Source organism: Papaver somniferum, chromosome 3 (genome assembly GCF_003573695.1).
Source record: "Papaver somniferum cultivar HN1 chromosome 3, ASM357369v1, whole genome shotgun sequence".
Lineage (NCBI taxonomy): Eukaryota > Viridiplantae > Streptophyta > Magnoliopsida > Ranunculales > Papaveraceae > Papaver > Papaver somniferum.
The window spans coordinates 143,215,888-143,224,354 of NC_039360.1; positions in this window are offsets into that span (position 1 = coordinate 143,215,888).

Genomic DNA, 8,467 nt, shown 5'->3' on the forward strand with positions numbered 1-8,467 from the left:
CCAGTTACTCCAGCATGTATTGCCTCCGTCTCCTCGTCCGCCTTGACGGAATCCTCAGCGTTTGTGTCAACACCCCTGACAGCAGTTTCGGCGTCCACTCCAGAAGCTGTTTCAGTTTTGTAAATCGTGTCAACGTCTTCCCCATGAGCCTTTTCAGCTACTTCTTGAGGATGTCCCGGTTCGTCCGCATCAAAGTCAAGGATTACGATACCATCATGGACAGGGTAATTAAACTGGTCCTCACCTAAAAGTTTCATGGACTCAGTCTTCCGCTGCTTCAACCGAGAGGAGAATCGTTCATCCCTAGCACTGGGTTGTAGAAAAGCTTCGTTGCTCTGAGATCTCCCGACAAGCCGGGATTCTTCATCGTGCCTCCACCTTTCCTCCATGTCCACTGAAGCCAAGAGAGTTTGAACATACATCCGCACTCTGTATAAATGGGCGAGAGACATGTCTCGTATAATCTCGTCAGCCTCACGGAACAGAGAATCAATTCTATCTAATACCTCCTCATGAGAAGAAGACTGGGTTTCGTCGGGTTCAGAATTTCTTTCCGAAGAGGTACGATCATCACTGGAAGATCCCATTATATGCTACAATTTTTTTTATCACGTTTGTACCAGCAATCTACATGATGAGGAAGAAAAAATGGAACTAGGGGCAGAAACACGATACAATACCTGTGGGGAAGATGGACGCGATTTTATAATGATTTGTATGGGCGAAGGATTCAGGGTCACCTCTTATATTCAGCAGAAAATCTTTTACCAGCCGTGAATTAAGGCTTCACACGCGTGATACTAGCTGGATTATATATTTCTTTATACGAAACAATTAGGGTTTGGTGTCCGAGTCATTATGACTTAGCCCGCGCCATCCTCCTATCCCAAGCGCGCGTCTCAAGACAACACCATCATTTCCGCGCCTAGCCAGCGTCATCTCCGCGCCAAGCCTTCCACGCCCAATCCAAGCCGCGTCCAAGACGCGCCAAGCCAAGCCGCGTCCAAGCCAACCCATGTCCAAGCTAGCCACGCCATCCGCTACTTCAACTAGCCTCCCATCCGCTACTTCAAGCTAGCGGTACCAACGACCCATGGCCAAGATGAATCTATGCGAAATCCGCCAGCACAAGGATCACAGTTTCTCATGCCTTCCACTAAAGGTTAGTTAAATTTCCTTGGCGATATATTCACATGTTGCTCTCTCAATTTTTCTCTCGCCTGTCACCATCTCATGCTTACCTCGCAACAATACCACTGTTACGTGCTAAGCAGGGGACTTAATATTGATGGTGGTTTTTAGCTTAGGGTTAAAATCGTAAAACCTTGCATCAGATGTGACGTCACTCTACAAGGAAGCGGTGCTGCGAGTACTAACCTCTCCGCCGACATATTTATTAAGCCGCTCAATACACTTTTATCCATAACACTCTGTAAGTTTCGGCACCTCGCCAATACGAGACTCACTGAGTACTTTCCTGTGCTATGTTCCCCAGAAGAACCCTTAATCGGTATGGCATGACGGATTTATGTTCACTCGCAGCGGAGTAGCATGAACCTCCAAGTACCAAAGTTAAGTCCATTGCACGAAATGCTCAGACAGAAAGCACACTGCATTCTGTAGATTAAGATTTTGTATGGCAGCGTACAAAATCCAGCTAATTATTGTGATAACTCGCAAAGAACTCATAAACCCAACTAATTTGCAAATTAGGGTTTCGCGCCCCGCGCAGTGTACTGGACCCCGTTGGTCGAAACCTTGCTTAAACAAGCTAGGCAACCGAATCCGCCACAACGCGCTAAAAGTGCGGTCGCGCCCTAGCATGCCGGCCCTCTTTCTGTCGACCAATCAGGTCGCTTCAAATCCGCCACCGCGCGTTGGAAGTATGGCCACGCTCTAGCATGCTGGACCCACTTCCCGTCAACAAATCGGATTGCTCCAAAACTTGCCACGGCCTCAAAAAGGTCGCCATACTAATTTGGCTTCCCAAAACATGCCAGCTTCCCAAAAACGCGCTAGCTTCAAAAAAAAACGCCAGCATGTCGCACGCGCATGCCAGACGTGCTTACCAGATGCGCATGCCAGGCACACATGCCGCACGCTCATGCGCAGGCCATGCCAGCCACACATGCCGCACGCGCATGCGCAGGCCATGCCAGCCACGATAGCACGCCTCTGGCCACCAACGGAAGGTAGCCATAATCAATGGCTACCCTTCCTCCTGAGGTGCGTATCTCAGCCGTACAAGTTCGCCACCAAGCCTGTGGCAACTTTTGGCCGCAATGCCAAATTCCACGGTTTGTGTCAAACCCTAATTTGGCCACGCCAAAGGCATGCGCAAGTCATGCCAGCACCACGGCCACGCCACTGGCCGCCAAACGGAAGGTAGTCGCGATCAACAGCTACCCTTCCTCCTGAGATGCAAAATCTCGGCCGTCGAAGGTCGTCACTGAATCGGCAAACTTCTCTATCTTAACTTGCCGCACATAGCAACATGCTACACGTTTTCCAATGAAAACACTCGAGACATCAAAACATGTCACAAACTGGGGGATGCTCATCAGGGTATTGGTCTGGCGGTTTACAGCGTGCGGCGTGCAATACGCTCGTTACAAGAAAGTGTCATAAAAGTGAGACGGTTAGTAATGGCAAGAAATAAGTGGTGAAACGCATCTTCATTATGGAAACATCAATTCCAGGCGTTACCCGTTACCACTTTTCCACCACTCAACCGCTTCCACTTCTTACGAGGCCAGGGTACGTTTTATTACGACTTGTATAAATAGGTTTCACATATTTCCACGAAACAACAAGTTTTGGTTAGGAGAACAATACCACATCCAGAAATCATCTGATAGCTTTTCATTCAGCTAGCCAGTTCGACTTTCTGGTACAAGTCACGAAACACCCACACTTCCAGAATCAACTATTCTGGTCTCAAAAATTTTCTTAGCTTCCCTCCCTAAGACCAACCCTTCTCCTTCACTTTGTGACCGAAGCAAGCCTGAAACGACAATTTCTTGGTTTAGGCCAGGATTGTACAGATTGATATCTCAAATCAAAAGTACTCCCGTGCAGTACATTGTTTTGGTGTTTAGATTTGTTTCTCAGTCGCACTCACACGAAATTACCGAAATCAGCAGAAACGGTTTTCACCCACAAACACAAGGATAAACCGATTATTAATTGGATCCTCTTATACCGAAACAAGTATTGTGCACACCAAAGATTATGAACCCACAATCAGAAATCTTCAATATCTTCTTCGTCTTCAAATCTTCTTAGATCTTCAATAAACACCTGCACACAATCACTTGAATCTCTTGTGATCAATCACGCACAGAACAGAGTCTGTTAACAATGGATTGTCACAAGATCATCTTTAGAACTAACAACAGTCTAAAGATCCCTGTCGAAACTCTGAACTAGTTTGAGTGAATCTTATATCAGAAGAGAAGATTCTCAAGAATAAACAAACTAGGTGCAATCGAATTTCAACCACCGTTAATCAATCAAATCAATGAAAACAAAAGATAAACCACAATTAGCTAGTTTCCCACCAACGGTACTCGTAGAGATTCTCAATCCCAAATAAGAATTTAAGTTGAGCGGACGTAAGAGATTTCGCCTAATTAGGTTACTCTCCTCTCCGAATAGGCGGCTACACCAGTAACAACACAACAAATAGGAAGTTTGTTGTTACGAAGCATTAGTTTGCTAGAAATGCAAACTTCAAGTATTTATAGACAAGGAAGTTCGGACACCAAGGAATTTCCAAAACCGAAAATATTCTCAAGATATTCATTAAAGAACAAATTCGGTTTCATAATTCCTGGAAATGCTCTGTCCAAAAATAATGATAGAAATCTCTCAGAAAATCTCTAATTAGTAAATGCACATTACTAATTCTTATTTTCCTAAAAATGAAGTTAATTGCCTTAATTAAAAGATTCTTAACTTATTTATGTTTCGATCATGGGATTCTCTTCCCTTAGCTATTAAGGAATAACTTTGAACAATTAAAGAAGTAAACATTCATAAAACGTGTTCAAAGTATGTCGACATCTTAACTTTGTAAGTTCTCTTTCACACTTACAACCTTGAAACCGATTTGCCACACTTTCAAAAAAGTTTAGAATTGGTTCATCTGACTTTCATGAACTATGCGATTGCTCAAATAACATTCAATCACAATCATGGGTTTAACGGTTCTACCAAAACAAGTTTCGGTTCTACCTTCCATGTGAGTATTGTGCATAGTCACACTAGCTTTCCAAAGTTCGGTTAACTAGGTACTAGGATCCGTTCCCCACATATATATGGTATCTAACTTATATGTGTTGCACATGTCCATAGGATCGGTTCCCCTTTTCCTAAAAACGTGTTGCACATGTCCATAGGATCGGTTCTCCTTTCTGCTATAAACCTTGCTGCACCTCATACAAGGACCGGTTCCCCTTTGTGATGTACATCACCTCTTAATAGGATCGGTTCCCCTCTCCCATATTTGGTCAGACATAAAATCACAAACCCGATCATACCATCTCAGGTGATTACTTAAGATCGGTTTTACTAATAAAGTTATACCAATACATAAGTCAGGCCTTTGTGAATAGTTTTACCAAGAACACAACAAGTCATGAACGGTTATACTAAATCACACATATTGGATGTTCACAAGATATGCAATGAATAACAATCCCAATAACGCCTGACGATTTCCTTTTCGATTCACAAACAAGTTTATGAACTTACTTCCTTAGAACACATGTAAAACATTGTTCCCTAGGATGAAATCCTCACCTCATACCCATACATAATCACAATAACATTCAAATGATTATGGAGATGTCTTATCTACAAAGTTTAATGGTTGAGCAATAAACATCATATTGTATTCCTTAATACTATGTCTATCTAGAGTTCAAATATGCTTTGCAGTTTTGTTTTCAATATGCACGACTTGAAAGATACGTTAGGGAATGAAACAGTTCAAGTCAAATATCATTAACCTCAAGTGGAAGGATGATTGTTGTCGTTGTATCTCCTTGCTTCTTCACATATTCATGTCTTCGGAATACTTGTAAAGTCCATTATCCTAATACTTTCAAGCTAACCTATACGAAGTTGACTCTAGTACATAATCAAGCGACTCTTAACATGAGTTTTGATTCACTAAAATATGACAACCAAACTTGACATACCAACGCTTGGTGGGTTCAACCGAGCTATGCTCTAACAATCTCCCCCTTTGTTAATTTTAGTGACAAAACTCTTACATCATATGTATAAACAAATTACAAGAATTCATTACACATACGCTTGATTCCCGATTCAACAACACAGTAAACTGCTTACATTCAATCCTTAAAAATGTCGTTGTTGACATTATAATAACAAAGCTAATACTCCCCCTAAGGAAGATAGGTAGATATTCAATCCGCACTTCTTTGTTATACCAATTCATATGATATGTTACTCCCCCTTAGTTCGTGCTTCACTCTTTCGTTTAGATAAAACGTTTAAGTACCAATATTCTTTTCCTTAGTGATACCAATCAATATAAAATCAATGCCAGTATCACTTGTTTACTCCATATAAAATCAATATAAAAATAAAGGACAACACGAAAAGAATCTTACAAATCTCAAAATAGACTTGCAATCTGTAGAGTTAGGCACGAGGGTTCCACACACCATGTTCTGATAAACAATATCAAAACCGAAACTACAAGTAGTTTTATTTTGATATGTTACCAAGGAAACAATTGTCCGAAACAATTTTTCCATTTTAGTTTAGCAAACCAAAAATCAACTAAGCACCTTAGTCCCTTTGCTAAACCGATTGTACAGAAACAATCGCTTAATTCGATAAGACCAAAATAAAGATAACTCTATTTTTCTCATCAGGTTCTAATTATCCATAAACTTAGACCTTTCAATTTTAAACAAGACAAGTACTAGGTTAGTTAACTAGCCTTTTTTATTAAGGCATTGATTATACTTGAATAACCAAAACCTCACTTCGATAAGTCTAACTAAGATCAGAATTAACTTAGTTTCTCTTATCAGGAATCGAATTGGACTAAACAACTCATCCCGTAATATTTTTATTTCGTTAAGCCGTAAAATAATTCATACAAACCAAATAAATCAACTTGCATAATTATTCACCTCAACCAGAAGCAATTGAAACAACATAGACATTAAAAGCACCGCAATTGCACCGAAATTTTGTAAGCCTAAACAATTGATACCACACAATAAAGCAAGATAACAATAGTTTTTCTTAACCGGAACCAATTGAATCACACATACATCCACCCACATATCATGGAATAAACATCAATTGAACCGAAATTTTGTTAAGCAAAAGCAATAAATATATATGAAATAAACTCAGGCTTTTCTTAAACAGGAAAATAATTAACTAACAAGATTGTTACCTCAAATTTCGTATCCACTTCTCCTCATCTTCTTCCAGGGAGAATTGATATCGAAATATCATTATGTTGTTTTGTCATCCTTATGCAAAAAAAAAAAGAATAACAACAACCAACCTTCACCAGAGAAAGGTTGAAAATCGGTTTTAACAATTGCAAGAAAAAGTTGAAAACCGTCGAAACACATATGTTTTTATGCTAAACCAAAACCGATTCAACATATTATGACTTTTCACATATTGTTTATACTAGAACCCCTCATGATTCTTTGATAAAGCCTACCAACATGGTATAGAACTTAATCCTTTTAAATCAAAAAGTCACCCAAACCAAAAGGTTTCACACATATGAGATCGAATGTCAAGGTTATGAAAACCGAAAACATACATCTCATAAATCAATTTGCAATACACCATAAATATTCAGTATTAAATCAAGTATTGCAATTACCTCAATCTTGTAGGAAACTGAATTACGAAACCAACGCTAAAAGAATGAGGTCATTCCGATTTCGGACGAAGAAGTTATAGGCAAAACAGTTTTACACTCCTTCGTATTGCACCTCTCACTAGGATCGGTACCCTTGTGTTTCTAGTGAAGGATCACAATACTAAACTGTTTTTGACATAACTTTTGCATACGATGTCTGAATTTAGTGATTTTTGGCTCGTTTTAACCGTAAAAACAAGATCTATACATATATGATCAGTAAATATCAACATCATAAACTCAAATTATCGTTTCTATAAAAATAAAATATAGATAGATAAGGTATGAGTATAGAAGAAAAGCAATCTCCCTAAAGATGTTAATTAGTCATATAATAATCGAGAGATCATGTGCTCAGTTTTTGATGTGCTTTCTCACCTTTCAAAATATTGAGCACTAAGGTGAGCATGCACATTCTAACACAACTAGGTTGTGCTGATTTGAGCCTTGTCTTGTTCGTCACGAGTGACTAAGACAGAATCATCATTCTTGACCTCTTGCTTGGTTTTTTTTCTCTTGTTCCATCTCTTGTTTTTATTCTTTGACTTGTGATGAAGAGTGTCATTATCACGACGTTCACTAGTACAAGAGATTTCAGACATGATTTTTTTGTTTAGTCTTTCAAGAAGACTCTTATAATTATTGTCACCAACAATTAACAGCTTAGAGTCATTCTTGTGACTAACTTTTGGTCCCTTCTTGGCTAAAGAGGACTTCGGGACCCATTTAGAGTTGGGTTTCGCAGGAGCAGCCTTCTCCTTCATACCATTAAGATCATTGTCCTTTTGAATATTTTGCGAAATACCCTTTCTTCAATTTGGAACATCAGATCTTGTTTATGCATTTAAAAAGTCATTTCTCTTTCTATAATTGGGTCTTTTATGAAACGAACTTGTCGAGTGATATGCAAAATTTGAACTATCATTATAATAATTCATTTTCCTAAACTTAGGACAATACTGACCCGAGTTCCTTTGGGGAGAAATCTTATCCAATTCGTTTGATACAAAAGAAAGTGTATCTTTTATCTTACGAATCTTGCATCCCCATTCCACATGCCCTTTATTACCACAATAACAACAATGCTTAGTAACATGCGAAGTCTGAGTTTTAATGTTACCTTTTTGTGGATCCTCTTGCATTGGAGCTCGACGATTCTTCTTCTTCTTCTTCTTCTTATCTTTGTTCAACATTGTTGGTTTCTTGACATTAGCAGAAGTCCTATCTTTGATTGCTGCTGGCTTAACACAATTCTTAGGCTTGACTAGTTTTACTTCTTTACAAGAAATACGAGCATCTTTTATATCAGTGGAAGCCTCTTGTTTAGAAGAATTTGTAACCTTAACGAATTTTACCTCTTTGCTAAAATTTGAAGCATCTATTCCCTTATAGCCCAATCCTCGTGTATCACGATGATTTCTACTTGCTTCTAACATTGAGGTTAAATTGTTTGTGCCATCATTGAACTTTTTCAAGTACAAATTTTCTTCTTCCAACGTCTTGATTTTATCAAGAGAAACAACTAGCTCAGCCTCA